The sequence below is a fragment of the Lynx rufus genome, unplaced genomic scaffold (genome assembly GCF_022079265.1).
Source record: "Lynx rufus isolate CCGP_SWC_20201006 ecotype Redwood Valley unplaced genomic scaffold, mLynRuf1.p SCAF_6, whole genome shotgun sequence".
In the NCBI taxonomy this organism is placed as follows: domain Eukaryota; kingdom Metazoa; phylum Chordata; class Mammalia; order Carnivora; family Felidae; genus Lynx; species Lynx rufus.
The window spans coordinates 108,426,882-108,441,649 of record NW_025814878.1 but is presented as its reverse complement, the minus strand read 5'-3'; the positions used below and the strand labels follow the sequence as shown (position 1 = coordinate 108,441,649).

Here is a 14,768-nt window from a genome sequence, read left to right as displayed (position 1 = left end):
TGGGTTGACCATGCTGAGGTTTTGCAGTGCTCATAGAACTGTTACAGCAGTAGGTCCTGGATGAACTTAGAACCACCTGCAAACCCCACTGCATCCTCCCAGAGGTATGCCGGGGCCTGGGCGGTGGGAGCAGAAAGGACATGGAGCTCAAGAGGAGATAAACCCAGGTAGGTTGCTTGCCATTACTTTACAGAGCATCTCAAAAGTCTTGCTAAAAAATTTGGGGCCAACGTCGTCTCACAGTATATATGAGTCACCAGTTTCCAAAGACTTAAAATTCAGGTGATGTACACATTACAACAAAGTTACCCTGGAACAACTTCAATCTTTTGGTGATTTAAGAGGTGCTTGGGGTCCTGCAGGGTCGTGGGCTTATGGTCAGGAATGCACTATCAGACTCCCCCACCCCTGCCCCTGCTACAACGGAGAAAGTATTCCAGAACTGGAGTTCTCTGCTGGCGGTGAGCTCAGGTGAGTGGACATTCACAGGACGGCTATCATTCTGGCAGCTAGCATCCTAAATGCCTAAGTGTCCGCTCAGGGAGAGGCCAGGGTGCTGTGGCAGAGGATGCCTGTGGTCTGAAGGCGGAGAGGCAACGTGCGGCCTGGACGCCTACCGAAGAGTTGTCTCCACCTCGTGTCCCCTCTCAGGATTTAGAGAACAGCTTTCCCAGATGGCAGGATCTGGCCCTGAAGCGCACAATGTACGCGTAAGAAAGAGTGAAGGCAGTTGGAGCACCAGGGTGACTACAAGCTAATGAGATAATAATCCATTTATTTATTCTCTCCACCAGCATTTCTTTATCTAAGGCACTGTGGTTGGTACGTGACACGCGTACCACACACTGTGGTTGTGTACGAGATACACACTTGGGCAAGACGGTTAAAGCTTTGATCTTTGCCCTTAAAGAATTCAAAGCCTCGTGAAGGGGAAAGGAACAGGAACAACCACAGCGGAAGCTGCTGCCTGCCACGAGGGAGACATGTGCCCGGCGCTGGGAAACAGCGAAGAGGGTCAGCTCCATCAGGGAGACTCGGAGGGATTCCGAGGGACCGGCAGCACCTGCCAGGTGGGAAAGAGGGGGCAGAAGATCCCAGGTGGAAGGGGCAGAGGAGGAGGGTGCATTAAAAGGGCAACTTCATTGATATGCATGGTTCTGCCACCCAATAGGAATGAATGACTTTTGGGAGAATAAAATGAGTTTCCTACATGCTTTATGCTAACCACTGTGTCAAGTGCTTCCTTCCATATTGTTTTAGTTAACCTTCTCCAGGATCCCTGGTCAAATATCATTTTATAGATGAGGAAACCAAGGCTTGGTTAAAGAAATGGTTGTAAAGGGGTAAGGATGGTCCAGCTTTTAGAGAGAGTCAATTCTGCTCTTAGATCAGTTTTTCCAGGGGAAGTCTATCTGAGGGAGGAGGTGGGGGCTGGGTCTCAAAATGAGCTGGTAGGAGTAGGTCTGCTTATGAGATTATACTCTCATTAGTGTTTTCTCTTGTCCAAAATTTGGAATTTTCTTTACAGTATCACTGAAAAAAGAGAATCATGAATTTTGTTTTACTATTTACATAGTTTACTTCATATGTTATTTTTTTTAATGTTTATGTATTTATTTTATTTTGTTTGAGAGAGACAGAGAGAGAGAGAGACTGAGACCAGGGGAGGGGCAGAGAGAGTGAGGGAGAGAGAATGAATCCCAGGCAGGCTCCTTGCTGTCAGCACAGAATCTGACGTGGGGCTCGAACCTATGAATGATGAGATCATGACCTGAGCTGAAATCAAGAGTTGGACGCTTAACTGACTGAGCCACCCAGGTGTCCCTACTTCATATGTTCTATTATTATTTCTAGAATTTGTGCACTTTGTGGGGCAAGGGGTTTTAGGCAGTTTTGTTTGCTGCAGTATTCCTAGCACCTGGGTGGTACCTGGCATGTAGGCTGAACTCCAGTTCTTTTGAATGAATGGATGGATGGATGGATGGATGGATGGATAGATGAATGTTTTAGATGCTTAATGTTCTTCCTTCTGGTATAGCATATTGTGATATGATGGGGGAAGTGCATTCACTGCTCTTCCTCCCTCCACCACCATTCTTCTGGGTGGGTATATCCCCTCTACGGTGTGATTTTAGAAATTCAACACCACTGGGGTGCCTGGGTGGCTCAATCGGTTAAGTGTCCGACTTCAGCTCAGGTCACGATCTTGTGGTTTCAGGTTCGAGCCCCACATCAGGCTCTATGCAGCTCGGACCCTGGAGCTGCTTTGGATTCTGTGTCTCCCTCACTCTCTGCCCCTCCCCTGCTCACACTCTGTCTTTCTCTGTCTCAAAAATAAATAAACATTAAAAAAAATTATAAAAAAAAAAGAAATTCAACACCACCTTCTCCCACTACATGTCACTATGCTTCACAGCCCACCCTTAGAGATTCCAACTCCAAGAAGTTTTTATAAAAATGTAAATACTCTTGAAGGCATCCCCATTTTAGGGCTAGCAAAGAAAAACTCCATGATTTGTTGACAATTAGCTAACAGGTCCTGCAAAGATGAGACATAAGATGGTGTCTCAGGCTGGTGCCAAAATGGGGGAAATATGAGCTTGAAAAGGAAGGCGTGATGGCAAAAGATAAATTGTGCCTTCTCCCCAGCTTTGTTTAGTCTGTCAGACTCAGCTGCTCATTGAAGCTTTGGACCTTACAAGTTTCCATTTGCCGTGACCATGTCTAGCTCTTAGTTGTTTCTTTTAGCAAATTTCAATCATAGGTCCCTGTGTCGAATCCCAGAAAATAGGGATGACTCAGAGAAGCCTGCTGGCTTGCTGAGTCACAGGACTGCTTCAGACCCTGAGGAGAGCAAATAAAACATTATGGGGCAGTATAAAATTTCAAACAAAACAAAGCAAAAACCAACAAACAAACAGACAAAAAAAAAAAAAAACCAACCCTAAAGAAGAGGAGTTTCTCAGTCTCAGTCCCCAAAACACACCATTACAATTCCAGGGTGTGAGTGGGATGGGAAACACTTCCAAACCCTAAAGGTACAACCTCTTGTGGGTTTTGATACTTATTATGAACAGCACTTAGGTAGAAATGGCAGACAAGAAGGCACTCTCAAAATTAGCCTTGGAGTGGGGCTTCTGAAAATGTTAGGCATACAAAATTCTTAGGTACTGGTCCCTCACCCATTTATTAATATTCTCTCTTTTGCCATCCTGAAACCTGGCTCCTTATTTTGCTAAAGATTACACATCCGTACTTTTGGAAGCCCTCCCCGCCCCCAACACAGGGTCCCATGGAAACCAAATGGAAAGGAAAAACATCGGAAGTGGAGAGTTTATGCTACTGCCTTTGGGCCTGCTGTCTGATTTCCTTTAGTCTGGAGCACATGGGCCAGAGCTCATTTTCCTGGCTGCCCCAAACAACCTACTGCTGCTTAAGCTATTGCTTAAAAATGGACAAAAGTAAAATGATGGAGAGTTGTGTTATTCATGTTGAAAAATGATTTCCTGGTCAGAGCCAAAAATATATTTTCCTTCGGAAAGACACCTATTCCTGGGGTGCCTCAGTTCCCTCTGACTGAAGAAGGAAGGGGAGAAAAGAAGAACCACCAGGGAATGAGGAAAAGTGAGCAATGGGGTGGATTCTGAGGGGAAGGGGGCTTAGATCACAGTGTTTGGGACTGAAAGCAAAAGAAGGCTCAGAGCTCGGTGGGGGACATTCAAGGCTGAGACAAGGTGGAAGCTGGATGTGGGGGATAATTACACAATATGTGGCTTGGGAGAGGAAGCTTTCAAAACAGAAGGTGAGGGACCTGGCTTTGAGATAGTGATATGATGAATGCCTACAATATGTAGAACATGGAAATGCATCTAGTAATGAGAAGCAACAGGCAGGGATACAGTGTGGTTTTGTAGAATATCTGATCTAAGGTTCTATATGCATTGAAATTTCTCAGTAAATGTTGATGGAGGTGAAATACACAAAAATATCCCCATATAAATAGAAGAGAATTCCATCCTTTGGTGTGTAGAGAAGTTAGAATGAATGGACCAGTATGAGGGAGAGAGATGAAGAATTTTGATGAGAAAAAGGGATAATCTATCAAGGCAGCATGAAACATAAAGGTCAGGAGGGAAATGAAGGAAAGGTCAGTGGTCCAGCACTCTTGGGAATGGTGCCTGGAACAAGGATGTCCCAAGGGCCATTGAAAGGAAATGGTGGCTACAGCCAGAAACTCTGGGGTGAAGGGACAAGTCAGCAGCTTCTAGAATGAAAAGCAAAGGGCCCACTGATACTGGACTGAATACATTCATGAGATGGGGAGGTGCTAGAAGATCTTTATAAAGAGAAATGGACCATCATCTCCCAGAAAGATTAGAAGGGGCATTTGAGATATTGCCTTTACCTTCCTCCCTGCCATTGTGGGGAAGACACTGTCATTTAGGAAGGAGGAGGTTTCTGGAAGTTATGTGGAAGATGGCGCATATGTAGCCCCTGCATGGGGGAAGTGGGAACCACCTTCCTTCCTCACCCTCACCGAAGACATTGTCAGACAGCCGAAGTCACTCATCTCCTATAACAGGTGGCTCTCGGATGATTACCCAATCAAATGACAACTGCTGTTACTTTCATCCTTCCTATGCTTCCAGGTAAAAGTAACAGCCTAGTTCTACCACCTTAGGAGTGGACATGCAGGTGACTTTCCCCAGGGAGCGGTGTCATGCCCTCGAGTGCCAGAATCACTGAGAGTGGCTGTCTGGGAACAGATGCCAAGAAGCCTGCTGTCCATGTTTCCCCACTGCCTGGGTGATGGAGGTCACCACAGCAAGCAGTTCCATGTGCCATGGCTCTGTTTACATTAAGGGCCAGGAGCAGCTCAGCTACAATTTGAGGGGTTTCTGGGCGGGTACAGCAGGGTATGGAATCTGAGGATGAGGGGAAGACGAAACCACTTAGCCGCGGCCAAAGTGACTGCAGATGTGAAGACCAAGAGTAGATCTTTTGGGGTGACCAAGGACACTTGCCCAACCTACTTCCCGCTTTTGACTGACACTTCTGAAATGAGTTGGTGCCCAAGGCCTTGGGGTTAAAACCAGAAGATACCACCTGGGCTAAAGTCCCCAGATGAGGACTTGCCTTGGAGTTTCCTAAATTGCCACATGAAAGCTGTCAAAGGAGAACCTTTAATTAGTAGATTCTTAGGGCTGGCTTGGACCAGGCTGAAGCATGGTAGGCTTGGCAGGGGCTCTAGGGAGTGGAGTAAAGGGAAAATCTGAAGTGGAAAGCCACGGAAACCTTAGGAGACCCACCCAATAGTGGCACCACATCTAAATAAATCAAATGGGTTCCTGACTCCTGGTGCCAGAAATCACACATCCCACCAGCAATCCTCACCGGCCCAGAAGTGCAGACCATGTGGGCTGGGTGGAATTAAGGGGCAGTGTTCGAGGCTGGTTGTGTTTCTCTTTCGTCTTGGTAACCATGTCTGATTCACCCCCTGCTTCAGCTGCATCCTGGACATTAGCCTGAGGGGGTGCAGAAAGGCCCAGTGTGCCAACCAAGTGGACAGGCTTGGAGGCTCTGAAAGAATGGCAGCTGCTTGAGGGCAGTGGCCCATTTCCAGCAGGAACATAAAGCCTTTAAACAACGGTCCTGAAGATCATCTGCAGAAGACCTTCATTTTCCTAACCCAGCCTCTCTGGGGTTTTTGTTTTGTGAGTGTTCTCATTCAGGACAAAGTGCCCATGTGGGTTGCTTAGAAAAACTCGTGGACAGACACAGGCATGGAGCTTGGAGAACAGCCTGGGTCATGTTGGCATTTCTGTGTTTTGGAGTTAACTCAGGAATCTGGAGGCCAGCAACGTTTCCATTAAATAAGACAGCATGCTGTGGCTCCTGCTGCCAGGCGAAACTGGATCTATGGAGTCTTTTCCATCGATTTCAGTCCATAGATGTGGCAGCCTTGGTGTCCAATTCCATGCCCAATATTTGGGCCAACACTGGAAATCTGGGTGGAAGGACATGTGTGCTCTAGCCCTTTCAGTTAAAGGGCAGTTGACTGAGAGGACCACTGAACAGAAAGGTAGCATTCCTCTTCAGCTTAATAAGAGGCGCCAAATTCTGCAGAATTTGAAAAACACAGGATTCCCTGAGTTTGAGGTGTCCTGACCATTTCCAAAGGCCACGGTTAACAGGGTCCTATTGACTGGCTTCCACCCTGATGAGTTCAGTTCTCATGTCAGTCTGTGATTTGGGGGTAATGGCTAGAGCACTGCTCACATGCCCTATGTCTGAAAAATGAGGCAGGTTTTCTATCTGTGCCTAAATTAGAAATGGATTCTACTGTCGTCTCAAATTTATTTTGATATATTCTTAAAAGAGGATTAAAAAGAATCCGTTCTAGCCTAGTAGCACCTCCCATGAAATGCATGTATATTTAAATAAGATTCTGTTTCTCTGGCTGGGAAATAAGCAAAAAGTGAAATGAAGTTTGGATATGCTCATATTCATTCCTTGGGGGCAAAAAAAGAAGGGAAAAATTATTTTTTGTGTGTCTTCTGTGTGATAGGCACTTTTAATGCTTCATAAATATGAACTCACAGATATTAACTAATCTTCACAACACTGCCATTGGTGGTGATGGTGGAGGAAGGAAGCTAATGCTTATTGAGAACTTTGTATGTGCTGGAGGGATTACATCGGTTGTCTCTCTTGATTCTCACAGTGACCCTGTCAACTAGGTAGTATTGGGCCCATTCTATGGGTAAGGTAATTGAAAGTGGTTAAAAGTGACCCCAAGACAACAGGTAGCAAAATGGCAAAGCCATAACTTGATCCCAGGTTTGTCCCACTCCAGAAACCTCCTTCTGCATGCTGTGTTGCTAAGTGAAAATCATTTGCCAAGTGGAAATGATCTCATGAATACCAGCAAACCACTGATGTCAGACCTATGGGCTCAGGAGGTCAAGAGAAAAAGGCAGTTGGGGAGACTCATGACTTGGGATGTGCACTGAAAACCATGAATGCACATGGCAGCTCAGAAGAGCTGGAGATGTTCATGAATGGGAAGCTGGGGCAGGCACCAGATGGCCAGGAGGAGCTGCTTTACCCAGAATCCCAGGGGCTGGGTAAGGATCAGAGGTAAAGGGAGGGTTGTAGGGGAGCCTCGGTTCTCTGTCAGGAGGACTTTATTAGTTAGCCAACTAGGTCAGGTCCAGTTAAGTACTTATTTTTACCTAATCTACATGGAGCTTGTACCCTGAAGAGACTCCACAATCCAAGAGTTTATGCACTTAAAATGGCGGTGTTGGACTGAAGCAGGGGGATACTCTAGAGATAAGGGGCAGGGTCCAGGTTCTAAGAGTGTATACTTTGGCAGAGAATAATTTCCCATCCCTAAATGAGCAACAGCCAGGAGAAATAGGTGAAAAGGATCCAAGAGGCCATTATTTTCCCTTTGACCCCTCTATATCCTGACTGCTTTTTCTCTGGAAAGAATTTCATTGTTTAAATGTAACATTTGTTTATCCACTTAGGCAGTGAGTCAACTGGAGAAGTAGACCATCTGTCAACAAGTACTGAGTATCTGCTCTATTGACAACCCTCTTCTATGGTGACTGTTACAGATAAATGAAAAAATTATTATTCTTGACCTTATGATAGAAAGCACTGGGGGGGGTGGTATGGGAAGGTCAAAGCTTACTTTATAAAGCAGGTGAATACTCATAGACAGTGTGTTGGTGGTAATATGGTGCAGATGGTGTAGATGGTTGCAAGAAAGCGAAAGAAGGGGTGTGGTCAGATTGCTGAGAGCTTTTCAAGAAACATTCCTCCTAAGGCGGTTTTAAAGAAACTGAGGAGCAGGGGCTGGAGAAATGGAGGCTGGTGTTGCTCCCTGCATAGGGAACAGAGAGGAAAGCCATGGTGTGGGGAGGGGCCCATGGTGTTCAGGGACTGGAATGGAGATTGGGAGGATCTTAGGGCTTCCTTTGACTGCAGTGGGAATTGGGGCCCAAGTGACCTCTGGGTCTTGACGTCACACCCTTAACTCGTCCCCTGCATCCCTGGGCAGAGGTGCCTTGAGTTTTTCACAGGCTTGTCAGGCAATTCCCCCTCCCTCAAATGATTGGAGAATATCTGCTTTAGAGGGGAACACTGGGCTATTCTTCTACTACTCTTGTGCTGTGGTTGGGGAAAGGCGATAGAATTTAAAGTAGGAAGATGTGGGTTTTTTTTTTTAAGTTTATTTATTTTTGACAGAGGGAGAGAGTGAGCATGAGTGAGGGAGTGGCAGAGAGAGAGAGAGAGAGAGAGAGAGAGAGAGAATCCCAAGCGGGCTCCCCACTGTGAGTGCAGAGCCCGATGCAGAGCTCAAACTCACAAACTGGGGGGATCATGACCTGAGCTGAAGTCAAGAGCTTAGCCGACTGAGCCACTCAGGCACCCAGGAACATGTGGGTTTGAGTGCTGGTTTCACTTACTAGCTGTACGACCTATGCTTTGAGTCTCATGCTTTTCATCTATCAAATGAAGCTAGTAAGAACTCCTGTCTCTTAATGTTACTGTGAAGGGTTACTAAGAGATGGTGGCACTTATGTGTGTCTCCATTTTGGAACTGCTGAATGCCTTTGCAGGGAGCTATTTGCATGACTACTTCATCCACACGCCTCCTCTATCCCTCAGGCCATGAGTTCCAAAAGGCATGTGACTCTGCCTTATGCATTTGCAGCCCCAGCTTCAAGCTCAGTGCCAAATGTAGTATATACTCCAAACAAGCTTTGTCAACTGAATGAATGAGCAAGGATGAGGTATCTCTAGTTAACTTGTTTTTTTCTTAAAAGCATTATTCGTTAAACTGTACATGCATCTCTAATTCAGTTTTATGTATATATTTTACAATAATAAAGCTGAATATGGCAGCTATGAATCATTTATTTAAAAGTTTCTGATGGAATGAATGAATAAATATGGCATATACTACAAAAAGTAAAAGTGTAAAACTGAGTTATTATTGTCATCATAAGTAATAATGAGTCATCTAACAACCTTCCCACCACAAGGTGTTTAGAGCTCAAGAACTACTTGAATACAGGAGGAGAATTCTGAACGCAGTTGCAAGGTATGGGCTGGCAATGGAGGGAGACAACTGTGGTTTAAACTGTCAGGCAGGTTCCACTGTCCCTGTGCTCTGCTTCTGGACCACCTCAGCCAGGCTCATTCCACAGTGACAACCTCATCTCATTGGGGAAATAAACAAAACAGGACAAGGGCTTCCTTGTCTTCCCAACACCAAGTCTACCAGTGGACTCACTGCAATCCAGGTGACAGTGGGACCAAGCATCCACCATCTTATCAAAGGCCAACCCCTCTGCCAGTCTGTGGTTCCCAAACTCTCCTGGCCTTCTTCCCTTAACCCTTCTCTCTTACTTGAGCAATCTCCCCCTCGTCCTTGGATTATTTCCATCAGCACAAAACCATATTTTAAAATCCATGTTGACTTGGTTACAGTTAGATGTAGATATATCTGAATTTGTAGACACAAAGTGGAAGGTTAAAACATTCAATGTTCACTGGCCTTGATTTCATTAGTGAAATAAAGGACAAGGTCATCTGTTTATAGGGGGATGGCAGAGTAAGAGACACAGGGACATTTAGATACCTAGAGGAAGGAAAAAATACTGTCTTACCAGAATTTTCCTTCTACCCATTAACCTTCAGGTAATCTATTTCTCTGGTCCCTTTTCCTAAAAAACGCCTCATTGGGACTGTCTATCTTTACCGTCTCTATTCCCTCACCTCCCATTGTCTCCTCAATCCAGTCCAATGGAGTTTCATTCTGTCTCCTCCACTGAAACTGCCTTTTAAGCATCATTAGTGACCTAAGCATTGCTGAAACCAGATATCAGTTTTCTGCTCTTATTTCAGCTGACCTCTCAGCAAACGGTAGGGCAGTCAAGTCACCAACTATTCCACATGCCAGCACCCAGTTCCTAGAACCCCTGCAGGTGGGGAGGCGCCCATGGGTGGTTCTGGCCAGTGTGCTGTGAGCCGCCATGATATGTGTTGCCCCTGGCTGAAGCACTGCAGACTCGCTGTGCAGTTTTCCATGCTCTCCCTCCTCTCACTCTGGGGATCTGTGTCAGCCTGGGTCCCTGGTGATTGTGGAGCAGAGCTTCTGCTCTTCTGACCCACAGTATTCACACAGGTGAATGAGAAATGCATCTTGTTATGAAAAGCTACTGAGAAGGAGTGCTCATTTATTACCAGAGCATAGCCTAGGATATCCTGACCAACTCACACCTCCCTTAGACAGAGGTGACTCCTCCCTTTTGCCTGAAGCACCTCCTTCCTTGGCCTTCTGTGACATCACTCCCTCCTGATTTTTCTCCCACCTTTCTGGCTTCTTCCAACCTCCAGATGTTGTAGTGTAGTAGGGCTCAGTCGTGGGCACTCTTCTCTTTCACCAGGTGATTTCAGTTAGTTTCATGGCTTTAAAATGTATTATACACCAATGGCTCCAAATTTTATATATTTAGCTCTGATCTCTCCATTGAGGGCCAGATTGAGACACTTAACAGCCCACTTGAAATCTCTACTTAAATGTCTAATTGGCATCTCAAACTTAACATGTTCCAAACAGAACCCTTAATTTCATGCTCCGTGCCAAAGTCTACCCCAAGATGTTTCACCTAATTGTTTCCATATCAATAAATGGTACCACTTGCTCAAGCAAAAAATCGTAGGGCTTGTTCATGGTTCCTCAGCTCTCACAACAGCTCCACCCGCAGATTCTGTCTGAAATCTTTTAAAATAAAGCCTCAGACCTCTTTGCTTCTTCTTGTCTCCTTTTTTATCCCGACCAAAGTCACTACCATTTTTCACCTGGACTGTCCCCGAACTGCTTTGTCAGCGTCCATCTTGCCCTCCTAGGACACATTCTCCACATAGCGACCTGAGTGATTTTTTTTTCTCTCTTTTTTTTTTTTTTTAAATTTTTTTCAACGTTTATTTATTTTTTTGGGACAGAGAGAGACAGAGCATGAACGGGGGAGGGGCAGAGAGAGAGGGAGACACAGAATTGGAAACAGGCTCCAGGCTCCGAGCCATCAGCCCAGAGCCTGACGCGGGGCTTGAACTCCCGGACCGCGAGATCGTGACCTGGCTGAAGTCGGACGCTTAACCGACTGCGCCACCCAGGCGCCCCGCGACCTGAGTGATTTTTTAAGAGCATGATGTCACTCCTCTGCTTTCAACTCTCTAGTGGCTTCCCATGGCTCCTGAACAAACACCAAACTCCTCAGCGTGGCAAGCCTCACATCATATGGCTACATCTACCTACGTGTCTCCCTCCTCATGCCCCTCCCAGATATCCTTTGCTTACTCCGTCTGAGCCCCCGGCCTTCCTTCAGTTCCTCATAGATGTCAATCATATTCCTACCTCTGGGCCTTTATACTTGCTGTTTACTTCTTCTGTCTGGAATGTTCTTTCCCTGAATCTTTATGACTATCAATTTATTATTCAGTTCTCAGCTTACATATCACCTCCTTTGGTCTCCAACCCACCCCAACTGTTTCTCACCTATTATTTTATTTTATATCCTTCATAGCTTTTGTCATCATCAGAAACTACAAAAATATGTATTGTATAGATTGAAAACTCCACAAAGGTGTATCTGTCTTGTTTATTTCTCCTTCTCCAATGCTAGGAGGGGACGAAGAGGGAAAGAAGCAAGGAGGGGAGGAAGGAAGGAAGGAAGGAAGGAAGGAAGGAAGGAAGGAAGGAAGGAAAAGAAGGAAGGGAGGGAGGGAGGAAGAGAGGAATAAAGAGAAGGAGGGAGGTCAACAGTCCTATTGGAAATAGGTGCCCCTAGGGGTGCCTGTGTGGGTCAGTTAAGCAGCTGACTCTTGGTTTCGGCACAGTTCATGAGTTCTCGGCTTCATGGGTTCGAGCCCTGCACTGGGCACTACACTGGCAGCATGGAGCCTGCTTAGGATTCTCTCTCTCTCTCTCTCTCTCTCTCTCTCTCTCTCTCTGCCCCTCTCCCACTTGTGCTGTCTCTGTCTCTCAAAATAAATAAATAAATAAACTTTTAAAAAAAGGAAATAGGTGTCCCTAATATGTACCAGATTTGTACCCCTCTACATCAAGCCCCAACTACTCTCCTATGAGAATCCTGATGCCTGAGTTTGAGCTCTCTCTCCCTTCTGCACCCACAGTTAGAATTTTCAAAGTGCTCTTCTTTCTCAGTAACTAGCCTGGGTTGACTTCCACAGCTCCTTGCGAACCCATCCTCTGATTAACCTCACCACCTCACTCTTCCTCTCTCTCTCTTCCTTTGTCTTTCACTTTTTTGGTTGTTTTGTGTCTGTCTTATGCATATTAAACCTATAAATAATTATTTCTAAAGGGAGCCAAACTAAACTCCACACCTAAATGGTGACTGGGCTTGTGAGAACAGCTCCCCTTCCATTTCCTGGCAAGAGCGTCCATTTCTGAGACAAAGAAATGAGAATCTTTGGAGACATCTATCATTATTTCAGAACACTATAGGGTCGGCCAGTATATATCTGCACCTAGCTTTTGTACATCCTCAACAGAGAGAAGTAATTTTCCATTATGAACCATTTATATTAAGCCATTCAGGAGGGTTTCTGAGGAACTTTTCTTTCACAGATGCATTATCTTACAGGAATTCAGAGAGGAATACAGTTCATGCAGAGAGCAAGTCCTAAAGATGTAAGCCACATAGCTTTGCCTGATGAGGTAAGAACATCTAAAAGGTATTATTTTACTTTTCGTAATTATCAAGGTATAGCTCATCACTTGCAAAAAAAAATTGGGAAAGAAAGAATGGCATAAAGCAGAAGGAAAAAAATAACTCACAATCCCTCTACCTTCCTTCCTTCCAATTTTTTCTATGCTTTGTTTTATTACATAGTTAAGATGATAATGTATATACAATTTTATAGCTTGCTTATTTCACTTAGCATTATCTCATAATCCTTTTTTTCTAACTCATTAAATTTTTCATAAATATTACTTTTTGTGGCTATGTAATATTTTCTCATTATCATCTGTTCTCTAGAATTGGAATTTTACATTACATATATATATATATTTACATTCTATATATATGCTATGTAAATAATGCTGCAGTGAGCATTTTGGTGTGTAAATGTTATTCAACATTTAAGTACTTAATTAGTTAGCTAATTAACATAACAAATATTTACTGAGTGCCCACTATATCCCAGTTACTGTTCTGGGAGCTGGTCAACAAAATCTTATTTCCTTGGAGTGATGACATTTTACTGACGGTGACAGACAAGGAAAACAGATAAATACATACTATCAGTTAGCTCTGTGAAGAGAGGTAATGCCAAGTAGGGGGTTGGAGACATCCAGCTGATGCGGGACACTGTTTTCCTTAGGGGGTTAGAGGAAGGTCTCTCTGAGGAAGTGGTATTTGCAAAAAGGCACTTTGGATTATTTCTGTAGGCTAGATTCCTAGAGGGTATTTCTGAATTAAAGTTCTTGCTTTCTAGGAATGACAGCAGTTGTCAGCAGTGCCTGGAAGAAACAACTGTTATAAAAATGTACCCTACTCGGGTATGATCTTGAACAAGTTAATTCCTGTATTCCTCAGTTTTCCTGTGTGAGGTGGAAATGATTATACCTGTATGTGTACATGTGTGCACATGCGTGTGTACGTGGTGGAGGGAGGAGGGCTGGGGATGGGATGCTAAGGTTCTTGTATCTCCAGAAGAACTACGTTAGGGAGCTAACACATGTCTGTGGAAAGGGAATTATCAGGCTGTGAAATGTATGCAGGGCATTCCAGTCGATGGAAACTTCATTGAAAGAGGGTTCTGGAAGGTGTGGCATGAACACTTACTGTACCTGGCACGTAGTAAGTGGTCAGTAATGCAAATTAAAGAAAGAACCTAACCCCTTGGGAAGAACTTACTGACACTGGGAAGCTGAAAAGGGAAGGTCTTAGATGACTGGTCACCACATAGCCGTGCAGTGTGGCTCGTGATCTGTCAATCAGACAAGTTCCTTTTCATCCATAAGCCCGCAAATAGGTGGTATCCTCAGTTTACTCAATCAGAAAATGGGGCTAGTAACATTGACCTCATAGGGCTATTTTGAGAATTAAAAAGGATTGAAATATGGAAAGAACACAACACTGTGCCTTGGTAATAGTAGGCCCTCAATAAATGTGTGTCTCTCTACTTCGTCTTGTAGATGAATTAGGTAGAAAAGGATCTGGGATGGTAAGAGGTAGGACAGTGGGATTTTAAGTAAATTGCATCTCTGCAACCCTGGAACTGGATAGAGTGTTTGATTACGCACCTGCAATTGGGTTGTATTCTTTTGAGTTCTCAGATCTATGCTAATAAAAACATTTTGTTGCATATAAGATAATTAACGTGTGCTGCTACTGACAACAAACTCCAAGGAAGGCGGTTCAAGGCCCTGGTTTATGGCTGATTGTAAGCAAAGTTATCAAAGGCATGTATTTGAGCATCAGACTTAAATGCTCTCCTCATTTAAAATGATCCGCTTGATTTGGAAAACAGCCGGAATCACATCCCCTTATTTCCTCCTGGTCCTTCCAGCAGAGTTTCTCCCTCATTTTAAGGTCCCTCCACTCCACCCTTCAGCCCTCTTCTTTGGCTCACTCCCTCCATCCTATCTTTCTGATCCTGGCAGAGGTTCTCTGTAAGGTGTGTCAGACTGGGCACCAGGCACACCCTGTTAGGGT

The 14,768-nt window shown here is 44.7% G+C and overlaps 1 protein-coding gene across 1 annotated transcript in view; it reads right to left on the bottom strand.

Moving 5' to 3' along the window:
* KIF6 (kinesin family member 6) overlaps positions 1-14,768 on the bottom strand; it is a 380,232-nt gene that overhangs the window by 91,784 nt on the left and 273,680 nt on the right. The window lies entirely within an intron of this gene.